Raw genomic sequence first — 24,350 nt, 5'->3', positions numbered from 1 at the left:
TACCTTTCAGGAGGTTCCTGAGTCTTGTGACTTTTATGTACTTTTTTAGTTATGTAAAAATTCACTTACTTCCTGAACTTCCATGACCTTCTCTCATGGAGGGCTTCTTTCAATTGACAGTAAACATTTAACAGGACCTACACTGGAAACTCCAAGAGGGCAGTACTTTGCTTCATCTGTTTTAGGAAAAAGAAATGCCTGACTTTAACACAGGGTTTAATTTTTTTTTTAGTTTTTTAAATTAATTGGGCATATCAAATGAGACATATAATCAGAATAGTCCAATAAAAATAGCAAAAGCTTAGTAAATGTGAATGATAGTATTTAAAATGCTGCAGTGAAATAGATTAAACAGATCATGATTTGAAGACAGTCAGTGTAATTATATTCTGAAAATTATTTAGGTTTATGTGATGATGTCAGAACTCCCCCCTCCTCAACACATTCATGTATAAACTTGGTAACAATTAACACTATGTTCCAATACAGGCCACACCTTAAATTTTCTAGATGTATTGTTTCAGATAAAAGTCAAATACTAAATCCTGAGACAAATATATTAATATTTTGCAAGGAAAAATAGTAAGCTTTCTCATTTTATCTAAATTAGAATGTAAGAAAACATTGAGATGAAAGTGAAGTCCATTTAGAAGACGTTGTGGTTTGTTTTTTTATCATGAAGTAATTGTTAAGAATCCTGCTAATCCTCCCACTGTTTCTGACTGCACGTTAAGGAGATTTAATGAACTATGTCAGGGAGACCTTTTTAAAAGTTAACCCATCAGGTGCAGAAAGATTGGCGTGGAACTGAGAAGATGAGGAGGAACCATGAAGATTTCATAACTTCTAATTTTTAGTGATGTGTTTTTATGTGGGCATGGACATGGGTAGAGGCCGTGAAACTAGAAAGTATATAGGCTTTAAGGAAGGAGAATGTGGAAGGCAATAAACACACATGGTCTGAAAGTGAGAAGGGCACTGAGGATGCGGGGTAGAAAAGAACAGAGAAGTGGAACATTTGCGCATGGTGTTTCAGCAGCAATTGTGACTCTAGCTAAATATGAGAAAAATATTCATTGGCTAGGAAAAGAGTAGAAGCTAGAACACATTCTTGTGAAGACTGGAAGGAGGAAAGAGTGGAGAATTTTTGTAATGAGAAGGAACTACCAGCAAAGAAGAGTAGTTATGGATAAGAAAGGAATCTCATAAATGCATCAACTTACTAGTAGAAAAACATTGCCTGTAAGAAAAGGAGTCTCTTTTCTTGTAGGCTAGAGTAAGGCTAATGTGGAACGAAGTTGACATTGCCTGTGTATAACAGCATTATGTGCATCATTAATTTGAAGACTAAATTTACCTCTTTCAGGAGCAAAGTACATCATTTACCTGATGCTTTTGTGGAGAAAACATTTCCTTTGCTATGAAAGAAAAATATTCTTTTCGATCATAACTATTTCAAATATATTACTTTGCTTGAGAAATTTTAAAACTTTACCAATTTTGATTTTACAGAGAATTTGGAAAATTAGAAGATTGAATATTGAATGAAGATACTAGATTCATTTTCTTAATCTACTTAAAATGGGTTGAATAATGATAAAACATGTTTAGTAAGTTAGATATCTAAACCCAAAAGTTGATTTCCAGCTACAAGTCTTTATAATTTGAGTTTACACAATATTCATTGTAAATTGAGAAAAACTTCAAGGACTATAAAAATTATACTTATTAGTGTAAGAAAACATAGTTTAAGTAATTTACTTTAAAAAGATTAAATAACACTTTTTTTCTGCTTATTAAAGGAAGGCTGTGACATCAAGAATTATAAAAGTCACAACTAAGTTCACAGAATTAAGAGAAAAATATGAAATATATAAATAAAATATATAATATAAATATGAGTGTGTGTTTGTTTGTGGGTGTGTATGTGTGTTTTTACCCTCTGTATCTAGGCATGGTATGGTACAAAGGTCCTTCATTTAAGTGTTAGAACAGAATAAACATGTGAGGATATAATTATTTTATTGAGCTGTCTTATTTTATGACCCACTAATGGCTCATGAATCAGTTATATTGATGTATACTAAAAACTTACAGCTACAATAAGGTTAGTAAATAAAATTTATTCATTTATTGTTTTTGTTTGTAAATGCAAAGACCATGTCCAGTTCCCAATCTTATTATCCATTTGCTGTAAACCAAAAAGTCTAATTTTTTTATTTTGGAAAAGGAACTTAAACATGTTTTTAATCCAAATGGCAGCATGTATACAGGTTTCTAAGTTATTTATAATTTCTAATGTAAATTTTTGAACTTCTAAGCTTGAGTGTATTTCTTAGTACCAGCTACTCAATATCAAGTTAATTTTACTTCCTTTTCATTTATGCTGAAATTATTAAAAAAATAACCCAATGGAATCAGTTATCATTTGTACTGAGCTAATATAATTGAAGGCTCAATGTTAAAAGTTGAGATTCCGTGTTCTTTCATTTTGGTATACACCGTGGGTGACTTGCATCATATTTGTGTTACTGGCAGTCATACAGTAAGGACTCCTTTAATTTTTTAACTGTTTTCACAAGCATGCAGCTTCATTACCCACCCAAAATGGTTTATATCTCAATTTAATTTTTCCAAAGTTGTCAAGTAGATTAAGTCTTTTCACCTTCTCTGAGTCTAAACAGTAAATTTATACACTGAGTCAAAAAACACTTCTTGTTCTGTAAACAAAAACTACACAAATGAGAGTAAATGCCCCATCCCAAGCATTAGCATTGCTACTGTACATGAGGAAATTCAATTAGTAAAGTAAGTTTAAAGGTTTTGTTTTATTTAGTTAATTGGAACAAGGCACCTTTTTCCTTCCCCTGTTGTCTCAGCAACTCAAGAGCCTGAAGCAGACTAGGAACACTTGAAAGTGTCAAACAAGAACAAAAGAGGTCAAGTTCATCTAGGTTTAAAGTACAAATAAAAACTGATAAGTGTTAAAATCATTGTACTCCCTTCCAACTCCTTGTTTTCCCATCTCTTTTTTACTTGATAGTGCCCCCAGTTGAGCCTCTGTGAATGAGGATAAGCATTGTCAAATTTAATTTCAATTAAAGCATCATTTTCTTTGTAGAACACAATATTGAATAGTAAAGATAACATTTAAAACAAAATTAAACAGCTAAAAAATCTACTGCTAATTACTTTTCTTGGAAGTTAAAATTATTTTTTTTTCTCCTTTGAATCTTGATATAAAATATACATAGGCCAACTGATACTAGTTTGCATGTTCTTATAAAGGAAATAGGTAAAGGATTCTGTTTCCAGTCATCATCATGATCTGTAGTGGGAAATTCTATTACCCTGTTTGCATTCTTCATATCTGAGGATAGACTTAGATCATTGGTTTTCAAGCAGTGCTTTGGGGGACTTATAAGTCAAGTCTGATTTAGTTTTCCACATAATTATCATTTGAGTTATGTTCCTTAATGTTTCTTAAACATTTGAAAGATTTCTGAACTTAATTACTTATAAAATCAATTTTATCTGCCATTTTATGAATCATTTCCTTGATTCCTGTGCTTGAGCCAGACCCAAGAGCTGTGACCCAGGTTATGTGGTTTCCATTTCTGAACCTGTCTACACTCGAGGATTTTTGTAACTGACCATCTGTCCATTTTTACTTGACATTCAATTCTTTTCTAAAGCTTTGTTCTGTATTTATCTATTTCATATATTAAGATATATACAAACTCGTGTGGGAAGTGCTCTCCTTCAGTGGTTGGAATGTGTCAACATTACTGAGGACATGTTTACAGGTTTTCACTATCCTTGATTGTTGTGTTTGAGGAGTTGCTATTTCCCATTCTTCTAGAGTGTAGGCATAGAAGCAAGAGAAAATGAGAGTGGTAGGATTCTGGGGAATCCGTTAAAGGAAAACAACCTTCACAGACACTACCTACATAGAAATTTAATAAAATTGCCAAATGTTATTTCAATAAAAATTACACATTACAAATTTCAAATGAAAAGAAGCTATACACTATCTAAGCAAACACCCCTCCCAAATAATGCATAAATAATAGCTACTTGTTTGTAGTTGTGGGCTTTTCAAGCAATGCATGTGTGTGTCCTCTAACATGAACAAAATCTCTTCAATCCATTTTTAAGTTCTTGAACGAGTCTTACTGGACATGACAGATGGGCCTTTTATGTAATTTTGAATAAAATCATTCAGTATTAAAAAGCTGACTGCTGATTCACTTCTTCTCATAGGAGGAGATATAGAGAAAAAGTTTGGAGAAGGGACTGAAGGAATGGCCATTAAGAGACTGCCCCACTTGGGGTTCCAGCCCATATACACACAGCCACCAAACCCAGACGATATTGCTGATGCCAAGAAGCGCATGCTGACAGGAGCCTAATATAGCTGTCTTCTGAGAGGCTGTGCCAGAGCATGACAAATACAGAGGCAAATGCTAGCAGCAAGCCATTGAACTGAGAACAGTGTCCCCATTGGAGGAGTTATAGAAAAGATTAAAGGAGCTAACGGGGGTTTGCAACCCCATAAGAGGTTGCAATACCACAATACCAACCAATCAGAGCCCCCAGGGAATAAACCACCATCTAAACAGTATACATGGACAGCTGCATATGAAGCAGAGGATGGTCTTGTTAGGCACCAATGGGAGGAGAAGCCTTTGGTTCTGCCAAGGCTGGACTCCCCCACCTATCCCGGTGTAGGGGAATGTCAGGGCAGGGAGGCAGGAAGGGGTAGGTGGTTGGGTGGGGGAACATCCTAATAGAAGAAGGGGGAGAGAGGATGGGATAGGGGGTTTATGGATGGTAAACCAGGAGAGGGGATATCATTTGATATGTAAATAAAAATTAAAAAAATAATACAAAAAGGGGTAAAAAAAAAGCTGTTAACATGACAACATTGTACGTGACTCATTGTCTCAGACAAGGATTTGTGCTTTTGTTGGTGGTGACAGTGTTTTCTTTCCTTCTTTCCTTCTTTCTTTCTTCCTTTCTTTCTTCCTTTCTTTCTTTCTCTCTCTCTCTCTCTCTCTCTCTTTCTTTCTTTCTTTCTTTCTTTCTTTCTCTCTTCTTACTTTTTCTATTAGTTCTTGCCAGTATACTACAGAAACCTCCATGAACAAAAATGCAATTAAGCCACAACTCACAGATCCTCAGTGATGGTATAATAAATTAGTGGCAAATAAATCAGTGCTACACAACTTATTTAGAAATTTTAGAGGATTTTAATGAGACTCACATAAATAGGTCTTAAGAATGTTAATCTTTCCTTTAGACGCTGTTCCAAGGCACTTTCATAGTTTTCACTGCCCAAGAAACAACACAAATTATTATGCTTGTCAGTATTGCTGTGGCAGTTCAACTCGCTTTTCGGTTTGCTTGTTTGTTTGTTTGTTTTCCTCACTGAGGACATGTTTCATTTTAACAGTAGAAACAACAAAGAAAGCACTCACAGTTTGAGTCTGTATGATTCCAGGTAGTGTTTTTACCATATTCATTATACCATCATCTTACATTTGTTTGCTCTTTGAAGTAGTTACTAATAGTTTTTTGTTTATTTGTTTGTTTTTCTTTGTTGTTGTTGTTCAAGTTTAAAATTTAATTTTTCCTTGTGTCTGACACAAATTAACAGTATTTAGGAAGACTGAATATCTGAGTGCTGTTACACTTGAGGGCACAAGTGCCAAACATGCCTAGGCATCTATAAGTTAGAAAGGATGTGTTTATGATCCAACAAGAACTTTCAAAGCTCTGCAAAAATAGCCAATAGCTTGCAATATTACAATTTTCTAAAATACAAAATTGATGTTTCTGAGAAATGAGGGTTGATCTTAAGATATTTATTCATTTATTTTAAATAGCTCATAAAAACTTTCCTAATTGTATTTTTTCCACATCAATTAAGAAAGCTGTTTTCTAACACAGATATGACTGACTCTTAGATAATTTTGCTGTTTCTAAATTGGTCAGCAAGTTGTTGTCCCCCTTAGTACTCAGCATGTTGACATAAACAGCACAGGCATCCTCCTGTTAACTCTGCAAGGGAAGTTGCCTGGACCATGTGCCCTTGGATGGAACCACTCCTTTAGCCTTTATTACACTGCCCCCTAGACCTTAGTAGGTGGCATTGCAGTCTAAAGTCCTGAGGTTTTGCCTTGGTTTTTGTCCATGAAAGTCATATTTTCTTCGACACTCCAAAGTTCAATGTGACTCATCTCGAGCTGTATTTATATAATGGATCCTATGGTTGTTCCCTTTAAAAATAAAAGCAAATGATGAAATTTAAAGAAAACATAGCATTAAAAATGTGTGTGGTCATTATTTCTAAAGCTTATTTTAACAACTTCTAAATGGTAGAAGAGGTTTCTTTCTTAAGAAATGTTAGTTATCATTTCTTACAGCTGCTCTGTGTTAATTTCTGTTGAGAAGAAATTGTGTCTGCATTGATAAGAGTGACTTTATCGTGCTGTCATCACTTTCTCAGCAACTACCCAACTATAAGCATATCATTAAGGTCCTTATATGTTATCACCACACAGCAAAATTAATGTTTGGGATATTTCAAGTTAGGAAAATCAACTAGATGGCTACTTTTTGCAATGCAAATTGCTGGTGTTTTCGTGAAATAAAATTTTGCAAAAGTGACAATATTTTTCTTTTTTGATCTGTGGATGCAAAAACACAGCTCAAATCTTAAAGTGTATAAGAGGTAGTTGATTGTGGAGCCATTTTGAGTGACCTTGTCCTGGGATCACAGATTACTCAAAGTTCATGTTCTAGAATTTTCATCAATTTATGTAGTTTTACAGAAAAAGAAAAGTCATAAATCAAGGAAAAATTTAAAAACATTGGTGGGGTACATCAGAGAGGTCACTATAGCATTGTGGGGGAAGATTTTCAATAAGTCTTAGATGTTATCTGATATTATTTTTATCTTCTGGATTGGTGGAAGCTAGTGGTCTCCTAAGTTAATAGAATTCCAAAGATTTTTTTTTGCCTATTAGTCACAGCATTTTAGTTCTGACACAGAGATGGGCAAGGAATGGCTAGTGAGGAGCTAAAGCCTGCTCAAGAGGAGATAATTAGCCCTGGACTTGCAACATTCCAACCACCCCACATTACTACACTTTTAAATAAACCAGTCTTCTTTCCAGTAATTCTTGTTCATAGTACATCTTGTAAAATTAACAGGAGAGTAAACCAAACACACACACACACACACACACACACACACACACACACACACACACACACACACACACACTCACACAAATGTAGAGCCTCTGTTTACTTTAAGAAAACACAGCTCCTGTAATTTCCTGGTGCATAAAGCATTTCAGGCCTCCCTCAGAATTCTTTGTAATTCTCTTCTTACACTCTTTGCTTGGCGGCCCCTCCAAGGTACTACTCCAGTGTTCTTTCTCAGGAAACCCCTCATGGGTCCCTTTGACCAGTCTCTTCCCCAAGTATGGTTTCCTCATTGTGTTCTCTCAGCATGTACTTCTCTGACGCCTCACGGCTCTGGTGAGTTAGTTTGCTGAGGACACTCGTCAAACAACCTGCAAAGCACAGAGAAATAGTCAAAGGCCCCTGTGAAATTTCACATTTGATGGAGTACAAGCTTCGGGTGGCCTATTGTTCCCGAAGGATCCACGAGGCAACCACCGTTCTTCTAACTTCCCCATGTGTGAGGGCCTAAGTGGCACAAACCAGAACCCTGGAAAGGAAATTGGTCCCGAGAGTTACATCTGAGGTCTCTGATTAAAAGGGAAGCATTTCTACATCCCTAGCAGTGTTCAGGTTATCAATCCCCTGTGTACTGGATGTTTATAATTACAGAGAACTGTATTTGCTGGAAGACCCTAGAATTCTATTACAGTCATCTTCCCATTTACAAGATCCAAGTCACATATACAACACTGTCAAGTCAAGTTAAACAAACAAACAAAAATAAAAATATTGACTTATTTTGTGCAGGCCTGAAGGCACATGTGCTTCTGCTTTTGTATGGAATCCAGAAGATAGCTTGTTAGAGTCTATTCTCTCCTATCATATGAGTTCTAGAGATTGAATTTAGGTTTTGAGGCTTGATATCAAGTGCTTTTATATATTGCACCATCTTGCTGGGTGAAAAGGCTACCCTTTTTTAAATTATTGTTATTCATTTTACATTGTGATTTCAGCAGCTTCCCCTCATTCTTTTCCTCCCAGTCCCGCCCTTACAACTCCTTTCCCTATTACCTCCTCCCCTTCTCAGAAAAGGCAAAACCCCCCAGTGGTTACTACCTTGCCCTGGAAGTCCAAGTTGCAGCAGGACTGAGGGCATCCTCTCCTACTGAGGTCTGACCAGGCAGTTCAGCTAGGGGAAAGGATGCAATGGTAGGCAACAGAGTCAGAGACAGCTTCTACTCAAATTGTTAGAAGAACCACATGAATCCAAGCTGCACATCGGCTACAAATGTATGGGCGGCCTAGGTCCAGGCCATAGCTGCTCTTTGGCTGGTGGTTTGATCTCTGTGAGCACTCATGGGCCTAGGTTAGTAGACTCTAGGTTTTCTTGACATGTAGGTATCCTAGACACCCCTTGACTTGCTCAGTCCTATCCCCAACTCTTCCAAAAGATACCAGAGCTCTGGAAAAGGTTACTTTTGAACCTGCTTCAATGATTATAATCCTTTCTTATGGTTAACCTCAGAGACTTCCTGTTGTATTCTGCCTACTACTTATCTAATGGGATATTTATAGTTCTAATTATACAGTACCAAGGCCATGTTTGAAATTTCACCCTTTACATGTTTCTTACTAGATACATGAATGCACATAGGTACAAAGGGACAGTTTGTATTGCTCATTAGTGGTCTGAAATCAGACCACCTTTTAATCTGGTAACTGACAGAGAAGTTAACCAATAAATCTATGAAACTAGTTCTCTCAGTAATGTGACTGATCTCCCTGGTAGCTAGGTTGTATATGTCTTTCCCTCTATGTTTCACAGATACATGTTTGGGTAGCGCTTGCAATAATAGCAATAGGGTTTTCTTAAGTATGAAACCATTCCCAGAGCACAAGATTATTGCCAGGTGCTTTGTTCTCAGGCTATGTAGTATCCCTTTTCTGCTATTGGTCTCTCAACATGCAGGTAGTGGATCAAAGTAAATCATTTAATCCATGCAACATGTCACTCAATAGTATACTTTTGGAAATTGTTTCCACAGGAGCAGCAGTGAAAGCAGCCAGTCTGAGATATTGACACTATAGAAAAGAACTGTCAGCTCACTCCTCGTATTGATCTGGCTTCTCTACAAACAGAGAATCTTCTCCCTACCAGAGACTGTAAGTGCTGCTTGCAGAGGTTGCTAAATTGCTGTGTAAATTATTTGTTACTTGGACACCTTGTAAAGATTTTGTTTCTTCTTGTTGAACTTAGTTATGCTTTCTAGGGTTTCATGGACATTGAAAGGTTTCAAAAGATATACCGAGTTCTTGGCTCCCCATATTGCAGATGTGAGCTGCCTATCCAATATTATCCTTTCTTTGAAAATCGGGTTCTTAGTTTTGAATTATTGCCTATAAAATCATCAACATTTGTATGCATAGAGACCAGAGTGAGTAAGGCAACTTTGAGCCTAGTAGTGGGCAATTAGCACACGTTAAAAGTAAAACTTGTCCTCTTCCACTGAGGCCAGAAGAGGCAGTCCTCTGCTACATATGTGCCAGGGGCCTCTGACCAGCCAATGTTTGTCTTTGGCTGGTGGCTTACTCTCTGGTGCTCCAGGGGTCTGGGTTAGTTGATAACTGTTGTTCTTCTTATGAGGTTGCAATCCTTGTCACCTCCTTCAATCCTTTCGCTAACTCTTGCATAGAGGTCCCCAACCTCAGTCCAACTGTTGGGTATAAGTGTCTGCATCTGTCTCAATCAGCTGCTGGTAGAGTTTCTCATAGGACAACCATGTTAGGCTACTGTCTGGAGCACCACATGGCAACAGTAATAGTATTAGGTTTTGGTGCCTGCCTGTGAGATAAATCCCAAATTGGGCCTGTCACTAGATGGATTTTCCTTCAGTCTCTGCTCCATTTTTGTCCCTATATTTCTTTTAGTCAGGAACAATTCTGTGATAAAAAGTTTGAGGGAAGGTTGGTAACAAAATCTCTCCACTGCGGGCTCCTCCCCCACACCCTGTAGCTGCATATTTCCATTCATTTTCCTGACCCCTCTGGGATTCTCTAATGTCTCCCCTCCACCCTGTATTTGATCTGACTCTCTTTTACCTCTTTCTTTCTTCTCTCACCCAGATCCTTCCCGCTTTCTTTCTCCTATGATTTAATTTGTTCCCTCTTCTAAGTTGATTGAAGCATCCTCAATTGGGCTTTTCTTCTTGTTAAACTTCTTATGGTCTGTGGGTTATATGATAGGTATTTTGTACTTTTTGGCTAATATCCACTTATCAGTAAATACATACTTTTTGGGTTTGGTTTACCTCACTCAGGATGTTTTCTAGTTCCATCCATTTGCCTGCAAAATTAATGATATTCTTGTTTTTAATAGCTTAACAGTATAAATGAACCACATTTTCTGTATCTATTCTTTGGTTAAGAGACATCTAGGTTACTTCCAGTTTCTGGCTATTATAAATGAAGGTGCTATGAACATAGTGGAGCACATGTCCTTGTGGTATGGTGGGACATCTTTAGGGTATATGCCCAGGAGCAGTATAGCTGGATCTTCAAGTAGATTTACTTCCGATTTTTTGAGGAACTGCCAGGTTGATTTCCAGAGTGGTTGTACCAGTTCACAATTCCACCAACAATGAAGGAATGTCTAATCCTGTAGAGACTTGATGCCCCAGGGAAGGAGGATGCAGGAGTGGTGGGGAATCGCTGGGAGCTGGGAATGGGTGGGAGGTTAGTGGGTTGGGGAACACCTTCTCACAGGCAATGGGGAGGGAGCATTGGGTGAAGAACTCTTGGAGGAGGGTACTGAGAAGGATTGCAGCATTTGGAATGTAAATAAATTATACAATAATTATAAGCAAACAAGCAAACAAACAAAAAAAACCCCATAAGTGGAAAAGTGATTTGAATAGGCAATTTCTAGAAAGGACAGGCAATAAACCCTAGGTAAGCATGCATAAACCAACTTGTAATTCAACAAATACAAGTAAAGACTGTTTTTCATGCATTGTTAATACATATTTAATGTTTATTAACACAAAGTTTAAAAAAGTAAAACTTGTATAGTACTGCAAAAATGTTTATTTAGCAATAGGGCAGTTCTTGTTGGGAATTTTTTTATCACAGAAAATGTATCCATTTAATCCACTTGAGCTAACATAGCATTAGTACTAAGAAAACATTTTTAAAAAATATGTTCTGTTATGAATTAATTTTTTTATTTAGGGATTTTTGGTGATGTTTTATGGGGAAGAAAGTGTTTAGTATTCATAATTTTTTATAGTAAGAAATATGTCCAGCTGACAGAACAGTTTGCAATATATTGTGATAGCTTGCTTTTAGCTGTCTGAAGGTTATACTTGTGCATAAGTGTGCACATGTACCTGTTGCACACATGTGCAGATTAACACACATAATGTGCAGTATAGAAAAATTCTTTCTATTCTTCTATCAGGTTTTTACATTGGTAGCTCAGGATGCGTGCAAACTGTGAGTTAGGGCTGAAGTTATTTTAGTAACTTTTAGGATTTGGGAACAATCCAATCCATTTACCCATCCCTTCCAGCCTCCTGATGTAACATTCCCTTACCCTGGGGTTCAGACCTTGGCAAGACCAAGGGCTTCCCTTCCCATCGGTGCCCAACAAGGCCATCTTCTGCTACATAAGCAGCTGGAACCATGGATCTGTCCATATGTACTCTTTGGATGGTGGTTTAGTCCCTGGGAGCTCTGAATGGTTGGTATTATTGTTCTTATGTGGTTGCAAGCCCCTTTAGCTCCTTCAATTGTTTCTCTAACTCCTAGAATGGGGATCCATTCTCGGTTCAATGGTTGGTTTCTAGCATTTGCCTCTGTTATTTTTCATGCTCTGGTAGAGCTTCTCAGGAGATATATATCAGATTCCTGTAGTATGCACCCCTTGGCATCCCCAGTAGTGACTGGGTTTGGTGGCTGCATGTATATGGATGCCCAGGTGGGGCAGTCTCTGAATGGCCATTACTTCAATCTCTACATATATCCTCCTATAATATTTTTGTTCCCCCTTCTAAGAAGGACTGAAGCATCCTCACTTTGGTCATTCTTCTTGACCTTCATGTGATCTGGGATTGTATCTTGGGTAATCCAAGCTTTTGGGCTAATATCCACTTATCAGTGAGTGCATACCTTGTGTTTTTATGTTGGGGTTACCTCACTCAGGACGATATTTTCTAGTTCCATCCATTTGCCTAAGAATTTCATGAACTCTTTTTTTTTAATAGTCAAGTAGTGTAAATGTACCACATTTTCTGTATCCATTCCTCTGTTGAGGGACATCTGGATTCTTCCCAGCTTTTGTCTATTATAAATAAGGCTGCTGTGAACATAGTGGAGTATGTGTCCTTGTTATATGTTGGAGCATCTTTTGGGTATATGTCCAGGAGTGATATAGTTGGGTCCTCAGTTTGTACTATGTCCAAACCTTAATTTACTCACTGCTATATGAACTGTGGGAGTTATGATAAGAATAACATTTTTGGTTATCTAAAGTGAAATAATAACAGGTATAATTATATTATGCATGTAAAAGATTAATAGAAGCAAAATGAACTTGAGCCCTAGCATAGGCTCATAAGAAGTATCTCCAGTCCCTTATATGATGGGGATAAATCTCAAAACTTCTTGAGGTTCTCTCTCTCTCTCTCTCTATATATATATATATATATATATATATATAGATATAGATATAGATATAGATATAGATATAGATATTGATATATATTGTGTTTCTTTCTTTCTTTATCTGGACAATGCTCAGCCCTTAGCCACTTTCATTTCTTTTTTTTTCCTCACAGTTCTTCATCCCATTTCTCCTCTTTCCTGCCTCCAAGAGGATGCTCCCTCACAGGACTCCCCACTCCCTTGGGTCTCAAGTCTCTCCAGGGTTAGTTGCAACTTCTCCCACTTAGGCCAGAATAGGCAGTCCTCTACAGAAGCAATCCATGGTCTTTTTTTTCTTAAAAATATTTAGACAAACCATATTCATGAACTGTATGTTGGAAAATGTTACTATAATCCAAAAGGATGCTAATCACAATTAAAATTATAAAAACTAATACAAATTAATTTGCTGTTGTAAAATTATAAAATATGGCTTTCTTTTACCCCACTAGGTCTGGCACCACAGTGCCCCAAGACATCTGTTAGATATCTTGGCAGAATCACATCCCAACTCCATGGCAGCCCAGTGTCTCTAGCCGCTGTACATTCTCTTACACTTAAATTGCTACAAGAAAGAACACACAACACAATAACCTTTGATCCAATTGATAAGACATACAAAGCCCTATACACATCCATCCCTTAAGAACATTCATAACAACCCGTAAAGGTACAGTGTGGAATCTTAATGTCAGCCTCCACATTCTCTCTCAGTGGCTACTCTCTCCCTCTCCTCCTCTCTCCTCCTCCTTTCCATTCCAGTCTCCTCCCCTCCCCTCAAACTTACCTCTCACCCATCCTTCCTTCTCGTTCACTGACAGGCCTCATTCTATCTTGTACCTGCCTCACCTGTGACATCATCCCACGTTAATTTTTTATATTAAAAATATATTCATATTATAAAATGTATTTTAAACTAACAACCATGTCATGCTGATTGTTGACATGTTGCTGATATTTAATCTCAGTAGACATATGATGAGAGTAATAGTATACAGTTAGCTTTTATACATTCATATTATAGTATTTTACAGCATTTTTGATTGTAAAATTTAGATCCTTAAAACCATATCATTGTGATTTCCAATGACAAGGGTAATGCCCAGATGCCATGAGACAGAGATTTGCATCACTGTCTTAGGGTTTTACTGCTATGAACAGACACCATGACCAAGACAACTCCTATAAGGATAACACTTAAATGGATCTGGCTTATAGATTCAGAGATCCTGTTCTTTATCATCAAGGTAGGAGCATGGTGGTTCTGCGTAGTCATCGTTCAGGAGGAGCTGAAAGTTCTACATCTTCTTTGGAAGGCAAACCTGGCAGACCTGTGATCTGAATTCTATCCTCAGAACTCAAGTAAAGGTAGAAGTTGCCCCATGAAGCCATCAGAGACTTGGGATCTCCTTTTTGCAAAGAACTAAACTTAAGTAGACTAAGAGTTTCTGTTTTTTTTTCTACTATGAAGACTTTCTGGAAAAATGACCCCTTCCTCTCCCATGAAATGAATCTCTAAAATGTTTTTTGCAATGCTGGTACATAGTGAGTAGTTATGAGAAAAGTGTAAGGTTACCTATCCTATTGTATCCTTATATGTATGGGCTATATAAAATTTTCAATCTGGAAAATAAAAGACAAATATTGTTATGGTTTGAATATATGTAGGGAGTGAAACTGTTAGGGTTATAGTTTTGCTGGAGGAAGTGTGTCACTATGGGTGGGATTTGAAGCTCCACCTAGTGCAGATGAGTCAATCTCCTCACTCCCTGCGATATGTTCTCTCTTGATGATAATGGAATAAACCTTGTAACTTGTAAGCCAGCCCAATTAAATGTTGTCCTTTATGAGAGTTGTCTTGGTGTTCACAGCTATGTAAACCACAACTAACACAAATATAGTATTCAGTTCAGAGAAAATAGTTCATACACACATGTAATTTTTCCAAGAACTGTGTATCTTTTGTTTTGTCTATTTTAGCAGTGATGTGCTAAAACCATCTTATATAACTTTCATAATGATTTTTATCTCTTGCATGTTCAAACTTTTGATAAGTGTATTCCTGATCATATGAGAACTGGAACGTTCATTTGCATCTCTTATTTATTTCATTGGATTGAGTCATGAGAATTACAAGATATTACTTCTAATTATTATGAATTTTTCCATAGTGATAGTATTGGTGACACATGTGAATGCAAGATGGTTGGAAGGAATGCATGTAGAAGTGAACACAGGAGGCAAGAGGATAGCTTTGTGGAGCCAGCTGTCTCCTCCTACCCTCACTTGAGTTCTGGGGATAGAACTCAGATAACAGGTCTGCTAGGCTTGCCTTACCTGTGGAACCACCTCATTAATAATTTTCAAGTATTAAAATTGTATTTACAATTAACTGTATGTGTACATGCCCATACTTTTGTAGGTACTTGGATAATGTAGTTCACATGTGGAATGCAGAGACAGCTTTTAGGAGTGGGTTCTTTTCTCCACTTTGGATTCTGAGGGTGAACACATGTCATCCAGTTTGTGCTATGAGTGCTTTATACACTGAGCCATCATGGCTTGGGTTATGATTTTACATAAATTTATTTTTTTAAAAAATGAAAGTTTTCCAAGGAAGTTGTCATACTTTTTTTGAAAAAAAATTCTTAAAGAGAAAAATCTCAGAGGCAGAAGATACCATACAAAACATTGACCAATAGTCAAAGAAATTGCAAAGAGCAAAAAGCTCCTAACCCAAAACATCCATGAAATCCAGGACACAATGAGAAGACCAAACCTAAGAAAAATAGGTATGAAAGAGAGTTAAAATTTCTAAATTAAGGACCAGTAAATATATTCAACAAAATTATATAAGAAAATTTCTCTAACCTAAAGAGATGCCCATGAAATTACAAGAAGCTTACAGATCTCCAAATAGGTATGAGCAGAAAATAAATTCCTCCTGTCACATTATAGTCAAATACCAAATGCACAAAACAAAGACGGAATATTAAAATCAGTGTAGGAAAATGGTCATGTAACATGTAAAGACCTATAAGAATTACACCATTCAGAATTCTCAAGAGACTGTGAAATCTAGACAATTCTGGACAGATGTCATCCAGACCCTAAGAGAATACAAATGCCAGCCATGGCTACTATATCCAGCAAAACTCTCAATTACCATTAATGGAGAAACAAAGATATTCTATGACAAAACCAAATTTACTCAACATCATTCCACAAATCCAACCCTGTAAAGGATACTAGATGGAAAACTCCAACACAAGAAGGGAAACTACACCATAGATAAAGCAAGAAATTAATCTTCTTGCAACAAACCCAGAGGAAGTGAGCCACAAAAACATAATTCCACCTCTAACAACAAAAATAACAAGAAACAATCACTATTAATTAATATCTCTTAATATCAATGGACTCAATTTCCTAATAAAAAGACATAGACTAACAGACTGGATATATAAACAGGACCCAGTATTTTGCTGCATACAGGAAATGCACCTGAGTGACAAAAACAGACACTAACAAGAGAAAACATTTTCCAAGCAAATGGTCACAAGAAATAAGCTGGAGTTCTAATATAAAAACAAAATGAACTTTCAACCAAAATTTATCAAAAAAGATAAAGAAGGACAACTTATACTCATCAAAGAAAAATCTACCAAGATGAACTCTCAATTTTGAACATCTATGCTCCAAGTGCAAGCATACCAACATACATAAAAGAAACTTTCCTAAACTTTAAAGCATACATTGCACCACAAACAATAATAGTTGGAGACTTCAACACACATCTCATGAATGGACAGATCATTGAAATCAAAACTAAACAAAGACACAGTGAAACTAACAGAAGTTTTAGACCAAACGGGTTCAACAGACATCTATAGAACATTTCCTTCTAAAAGAGAAGAATATACCTTCATCTCCACACCTCAGGGTACCTGCTCAAAAATTGACTATATAATTGGTCACAAAAGAGGCCTCAAAAGATATAAGCAGATTGAAATAATCCCATGCATCCTATCAGACTATCGACTAAGTCTGGTCTTCAACAACAGCAAAAAAATCCAAAAACAAACAAGCAAACAAACAAAACAAAACAAAACAAAAAAGCCAAAAACCAAACCAAACGAAAACAAAACAAAACAAAAAAACCAGAAAGCACACATACACATGGAAGCTGAACAATGCTCTACTCAATGACAACTTGGTCAAGGAAGAAATAAAGAAATTAAAGACTTTTTAGAATTTTATTGAAATGAAGGCAGAACATACCCAACCTGTGGGATTATAATGAAAGCCTTGCTAAGAACTCATAGCTCTGAGTGCTTCCAAAAAATTTGGAGAGACAATAAACTAACAGCTTGACTGAAAAGTCTAGAACAAAAAGAAGCAAATTCACCCAAGAGGAATAGACAGCAGGAAACAATCAAACTTGGAGCTAAAATCAATCAAGTAGAAAGAACAAGAACTATACAAATAATAAACAAAACCAGGAGCTGGTTCTTTGAGAAAATCAAAAAGACAGATAAATATTTAGCCAGACTAAACAGCAGGCACAGAGACAGTATCCAACTTAACAAAATCAGGAATGAAAAGGGAAATATAATAACAGAAACTAAGAAAATTAAAAAAAAATTATCAGCTCCTACTGTAAAAGCCTATACTCAACAAAACTGGAAAATCTGGATGAAATGTACAAACTTTTAGACAGATACAAGGGAACAAAGTTAAATCAGGATCTGATAAACCATCTAAACATTTCCATGCCCACTAAAAAAATAGAAGCAATCATTAAGTCTTCCAACCAAACAAAGCCCAGGACTAGAGGTTTTAATACAGAATTCTATCAGACTTTCAGAGAAGACTGAAAACCAATATTCTTCAAAATATTCTACAGAATAGAAACAGAAGGAACACTACCCAATTCATTCTGTGAAGCCACAGTTACACTTATACCTAAACCACACAAAGACCCTACAAAGAAAGAGATCTTGAGATCAATTTTCCTTATGAATATTGATGAAAAAATGTTCAATAAAATTCTCACAAACAGAATTCAAGAACATATCAAAACAATCATTCACCATGATCAAACAGGCTTCATAACAGTCATACAAGGATGGTTCAATATATGGAAATCCATCAACATAATCCACTATATAAACAAACTCAAGGGAAAAAAACACATGATCATTTCATTAGAGGCTGAGAAAGCATTTGACAAAATTCAGTACACCTTCATGATATAGTCTTAGAAAGATCAGGAATTCAAGGCCCATACCTAAACATAGTAAACACAATATATAGCAAACCTGTAGCCAACTTCAAACTAAATGGAGAAAAACATAAACTAATTCCATTTAAATCAGGGGCTAGGAAAGGCTGCCAACTCTCTCCCTACCCAGTAAACATAGTACTCAAAGTCCTACCCAGAGCAATTAGACAACAAAAAGTGGTGAAAGGGGTACAAATTGGAAAGGGAGAAGTCAAGAGATCACTATTTGCAGGTGATATGATAGTATATAGTTAAGTGACCCCCAAAATTCTATGAGAGAACTTCTACAGCTGATAAAAAACTTCAGCAAAGTGACTGGATATGAAATCAACTCAAAAATATAAGTACCCTTCCTGTACTCAAAGGATAAACAGGCTGAGAAAGACTTAGGGAAATGACACCCTTCACAATAGCCACAAATATTATAAAATACCTTGGAGTGACTCTAAGTAAGCAAGTGATGATCTGTATGACAAGAACTTTAATATAAGTCTCTAAAAAATGAAATCAAAGAAGACCCCACAAAATGGAAAGATCTCCCATGCTCATGGATTGGCAGGATTAATATAGTAAAAATGGCCACCTTGCTGAAAGCAATCTACAGATTCAATGCAATCCCCATTAAACTTCCATTAGAATTCCCCATAGAATTAGAAACAGCAATTTGCAAATTCATTTGACAAGCACAAAAGGAAAAAAAACAGGATAGCGAAAACTATTGTCAACAAGAAAAGAATTTCTGGGGGAATCACCATTCCTGACCTCAAGCTTTCTTACACAATAATTGTGATGAAAACTGCATGGTATTGGTTCAGAGACAGACAGGTATATCAATGGAATAGAATTGATGACCCAGAAATGAACCCAAACACCTATGGTCGTTTGATCTTTGACAAAAGAGCTCATACTATCCTATGGGAAGTAAAAGACAGCATTTTCAACAAATGGTGCTGGTTCAAGTGGAGATCAGTGTGTAAAAGAATGCAGATCGACCCATTATTATCTGCTTCTACAATGCTCATATCCGAGTGGATCAAAGACCTCCATATAAAACCAGATACACTGAAACTGTTGGAAGAGAAATTGGGGAAGAGCTTCAAACCCATAGGCACAGGGGAAAATTTCCTGAACAGAATGCCAATGGCTTATGCTCTAAGATCAAGAATTGACAAATGATATCTCATAAAATTTCAAAGCTTCTGTAAGGCAAAGGACACTGTCAATATGACAAAACAGCAACCAATAGATTGGAAAAAGGTCTTTACCAACCATACATCAATTAGAGGGCTAATATCTAATATATACAAAGACCTCAAGAAGTTAGAGTCCAGAAAATAAAATGGTCCTATGAAAAGTGGGGTACAGAGCTAAGCAAAGAATTCTCAGCTGAGGAATTCTGAATGGCTGAGAAGCACCTAAAGAAGTGTTCAACATCCTTAGTCATCAGGTAAATGCAAATCAAACAATACTGAGATTCCACCTCACACCAGTCAGAATAGCTAAGATCAAAAACTCTGGTGACAATAGATGCTGGCAAGAATGTGGAGAAAAGGCACACTCCTCCATTGTTGGTGGGATTGCAAGCTGGTACAACCACTCCAAAAATCATTCTTTTTGTTCCTCAGAAAATTCAACATGTACTACCTGAGAATCAGCTATACCACTCCTGGGCATATACCCAAAAAATGCTCCAACATATAACAATGACACATGCTCCACTATGTTCATAGCAGCCTTATTTATAATGGCCAGAAGCCTGAAAGAACCCAGATTCCCTTCAACATAGTAATGGATACAGAAAATATGGTACATTTACACAATGGAGTACTACTCAGCTTTCAAAAACAATGATATCATGAAATTCATAGGCAAATGGATAATATCATCCTGAGTGAGGTAATGCAGTCACAAAAGAACACACATTGTATGTACTCACTGATAAGTAGATATTAGCCTTAAAGCTTAGACTGCCTTAAAAAAATCACAGATCATATGAAGCTCAAGAAGAAGAAAGATCAAAATGTGAATGCTTCATTCCTTTTTAGAAGGGAGAACAAAATACTTCTGGGACAAAGAGTGGAGCAGGGACTGAAGAAAAGATCATTCAGGGATTACCCCATTAGGGGATCCGTTCCATATGTAGCCACCAAACCCAGTCACTATTGCTGATGCCAATTTGTGGTGAAACACATTGAGTTGTTCAAGGCCTTGTCCCTGATGTGTGAGTTCACATATAACCTTAATTCCATCCAAGGCAATAAATAGCAAATGAGTTGGGTGAATCCAATTGCTTTTTCACAGTGGCTTTCATTGTAAGTATGTCTGATTTTAAATAATGAGGCTCCTTTTTTTTTTACTTTGTTTTTTCAACAAAAAACTGCTTGCTGGCAGGTGGCAGATATGGGTGTCTCCAGAGAGACTCTGTCAAAGATAGGATGTTTGCAGCTAAAAAGAGAACACCAATGGAGGAGTTAGAGAAAAAAAAAATCAAAGGAGCTTTGCAACCCCATTGGAAGAACAACAATATCACCCAAGCAGTCCTCATCAGAGCTGTCAGGGACTAAACCACCAACCAATGAGTACACATGGAGGGAACCATGACTCCAGCTGCATATGTAGCAGAGGACAGCATTGTTCAGCATTAATAGGAGGAAAAGCCCTTGGTCCTGTGAAGGCTGGTTTCCCCAGTGTAGGCTAATGCCAGGGCATTGAGGTTGGAGTGGGTGGGTAGGAATGGGAGCACCCTCATAGAATCAGGGGTAGTCAGGAGGGGCATGGGAGAGGGTGTAAAGGGGATAACACATAAAAATTAAATACATAAACTATCCAAGAAAAATAAAATTTAAAAATAAAAAGAAACATTAACTAATAGAGTAATGCTGATATTTAGCTCATAAGTGATTGCTGAAGTCAGAAAACCAGAAGAAGAGTTTTAACTGTGTAGAAGAATCTTCTTAGAAATGATATAATTATTTAGCCAATTTCAGAGAATTTAGCAGACTACAAAATATGTAAAATATTTATATTAATTTTACTTGGTTAATACATTTCAAGGAATTGTTTATTTTAAAAAGTTTAAATCGTAAATAAAAAGATTTCATTTGTGGTTAGATTTCTAAATAATGGGACAATGTATGCCATATTTATGGGATAATGTTCTTTCCACCATTAACATAGACTAATTTATTCACTGCTGTATAATAGTTTTTCCTTTCCTAAAAGAATAAAAGAAATCAATATTTGTATTATATGCATTAATATAGAGTAAGTATTAGAGGACATTTAAAAATAAGACTAAAATACCATGGGTGGAGTCAGTTACTAGATATTCTATATTAGTTAATATTTCTCAAATTTTATCTAAAGTCCTTTTGCTATTTTGTCTTTTTTTTTTTCCGGAGCTGAGGACTGAACCCAGGGCCTTGCGCTTGCCGCTCTACCACTGAGCTAAATCCCCAACCCCTAGAGTCCTTTTGCACTTTGCTTTTTTCTCACATCTTTTCGTATGTCTGGATGTAATTATAAATGCAAATGTTAAAAGAAAACAAAGGAAGGGTAAGTTTTGTGATGTATATAAGAGAGTTGGTGAATTGACTCAGATGCTAATGAGGACCTGACATTAGTACTTTGGACATAGGAGGTGGAGAATGAGCACTGTTGCCCACAGCTTGTCTTCCCACCCATGTGTCTGTGCTGTGACATATGCACTCAAACTCCAAACAAATAGGAATTTAATTAAGAGCTTTAAGCAATAAAAGGAAAAGAAGATCTTTAAATAGGAGGACATTGACTCTAAATAACAGCAAAATGGAGGGAACCAATATGGAGAAACATATGAAATAATCAGCTGGAGCTCTGACTTTGGTCCAGAGCTGAGAGATTCTGCAAAGAGACTTTAGTATCTACACCAATTAATATGAGTGTGCTAAGGAGTTTTGTTCACTACCAATATTCAAAAGGTCTACAGTAATTTCTTTTATATGTAAAATATGCTAAAGACTATGTGTGTTTTAAAAAGAAAATTGCCAAACCAATCCAAACCAAACAAAACACTATGAACCATGTGCACTTGGACATATTGGAAACATCAAATGCAGGTGCTTGCCTTATTAACCCTTGAAATTATTACCTAGATTAGTGCTTTGAATATAAGTGCTCACTATTCCTTTTTTGAGTGGATACTTGTGATAAGTTATCTTTAAAACACTCAGTCTTATATGATTCTCCCAGCTTAGCATATGCATAAATGAGCACATATTGAAATGCAAAATAATAAAAAATGTATTTCAATTTAATAATAAATATGTTTTTGAAAAGCAAGTCATTGAAATGTAAATTGATTTGGATTATGACCTGCCAGTTGTAGGCCAAGTAACACTTTGAGGTCTAAGGAGATGACTTAGTCTTCTGTCTCACTTCCCTGAGAAGCAGTTCACCAATGCTAAGTTATTTATCTCATCAATGAATAGAATGTGCAGTCAGAAAATGGTGATGATTATGGAAGAGAAAAGAACACTCAGTCTGAGCAGAATGAATGCTTTGGTTCTTCCATTTGGGCTTTGAGATCCAATTCACACATCATACTTTTAAATTTTTACTATTAAATGGTCAAATAATGCCTCCTTACTGATCTCCTCATACCCCCATTTTGGGAATCAGAACAGTGGTGTGTTTGTTTGCCTGGGGTTGCCTTCGAGACAGTTGAAGTATGCCTGCATTTCGAAAACCACTATCATTTTGAAATGGAATTCCTGAAGATAGGTATAAATTATGAAACAGTGTGCTTTTAGGTAATAGGGCCAATGTTACCATCATCTGCAGAATTAGCTGTGTGTACAAGCTTCTGAAATTCTGTTAACAGTTTTGTCCTGAACAGTTTTGAAATTGTAAAGTGTAGAAAAATCAGTACATTTTCAATTTTCCACTTAAAATTTAGTACATAGTAAATATATTGAGAGAGGCACTACAGTAATTATAACCACTGCCCTGTTGAAAATGAAAAACTATCATTATTTCATTATGTTTCCATCCCATTAATTTACAACTACATATCCCATTCTTTTCAACAAAATCTTTGGATCATGTGGACTATAAATCAGTAAAGCTGTATTTTTGATAATCATTTAAAGACCTGTGGAACATCCATAAGAGAAAGGATATAACACTAAAATTCGTATCTAAGATCTATTACCTCTTCAATAATAATTTAAATTTTAATCAGTCTGTATTTTAATAGCTTCTCTTATGCATATGAGTCTGCACATATATATATGTTTTCATATTTGTGTGTTTGAGATTGTGTGCGTGTGTGAGTTTGAGTGTTATATGTGTGTATGTATGAGTTTGTGTGTATGTATGTGTATCTATGTATATTTGTGTGTGTATGCATGTGTATGTGTGTGTGTGTGTGTGTGTGTGTGTGTGCATGTACACTCAAGTGTATAATACTCAGGATAGAAACTTAGGCATGTCTATGCTAGGTAAGTCTCTTAACTTGAAGTTACATTCCTCTCCTAGTTAAATATCTCTAAATTCTTGAATATAAATTATTTTATTAAATTGCTGCTATATGATATAATATATTTTGAGAACATCTCCCCATTCCATGCTACTCTCTCCTTTCTTGTGCCTCCATTTCCATGTTAGTCCTCTCTATTCTCTTAGCGACTTTGCTTCTATTTTCATGTCATCTGTCCATGTATGATACACACACACACACACACACACACACACAAATTTATATCATGCATCTATAATGTAAAGCCTACATAAGAAAGAAAATATGTTATATTTGTTTTTCTCAGCTGGTATTAACTTTCTTAATATTATCTTCAGTTATATCCATTTTTTTTGCAGGTAACATATTTACTCTTCTTTATGATCAGAAAAAATTCTTTTTGCATATATACCAAACTATCATTATCCGTTCTTCTGTTGAAAGAAAAGCATGGTTGCTGAAATGATGTTTTAAACTAGATCTACATTCTTTAAGGATTAGAAAAACACATTAGGCATCAAAACGTCGTCTAAGTTCACTAAGCCAAAGAAATCACACTGGTTATTTGTGGCCAGAAGTGGTAACTGATTGGCATAATACTCAGTAGGCAAGGACTTTAACAGTGGAGAAATTAACACAGATATAAATCACAGTAATAATAGTGATAAATGC

At 36.2% G+C, this 24,350-nt stretch overlaps 1 protein-coding gene across 1 annotated transcript in view; it reads left to right on the top strand.

Moving 5' to 3' along the window:
* Hnf4g (hepatocyte nuclear factor 4, gamma) overlaps window positions 1-24,350 on the top strand; it is a 149,602-nt gene that overhangs the window by 67,367 nt on the left and 57,885 nt on the right. The window contains 1 exon segment of the mRNA NM_001415087.2: window positions 9,243-9,360. The gene's annotated coding sequence lies outside the window, so the exon portion shown is untranslated.

The sequence above is a fragment of the Rattus norvegicus genome, chromosome 2, assembly GCF_021556685.1.
Source record: "Rattus norvegicus strain SHRSP/BbbUtx chromosome 2, alternate assembly SHRSP_T2T, whole genome shotgun sequence".
Lineage (NCBI taxonomy): Eukaryota > Metazoa > Chordata > Mammalia > Rodentia > Muridae > Rattus > Rattus norvegicus.
Note: the sequence above shows the minus strand (reverse complement) of the source record. Positions and strands in the feature narration are given on the sequence as shown.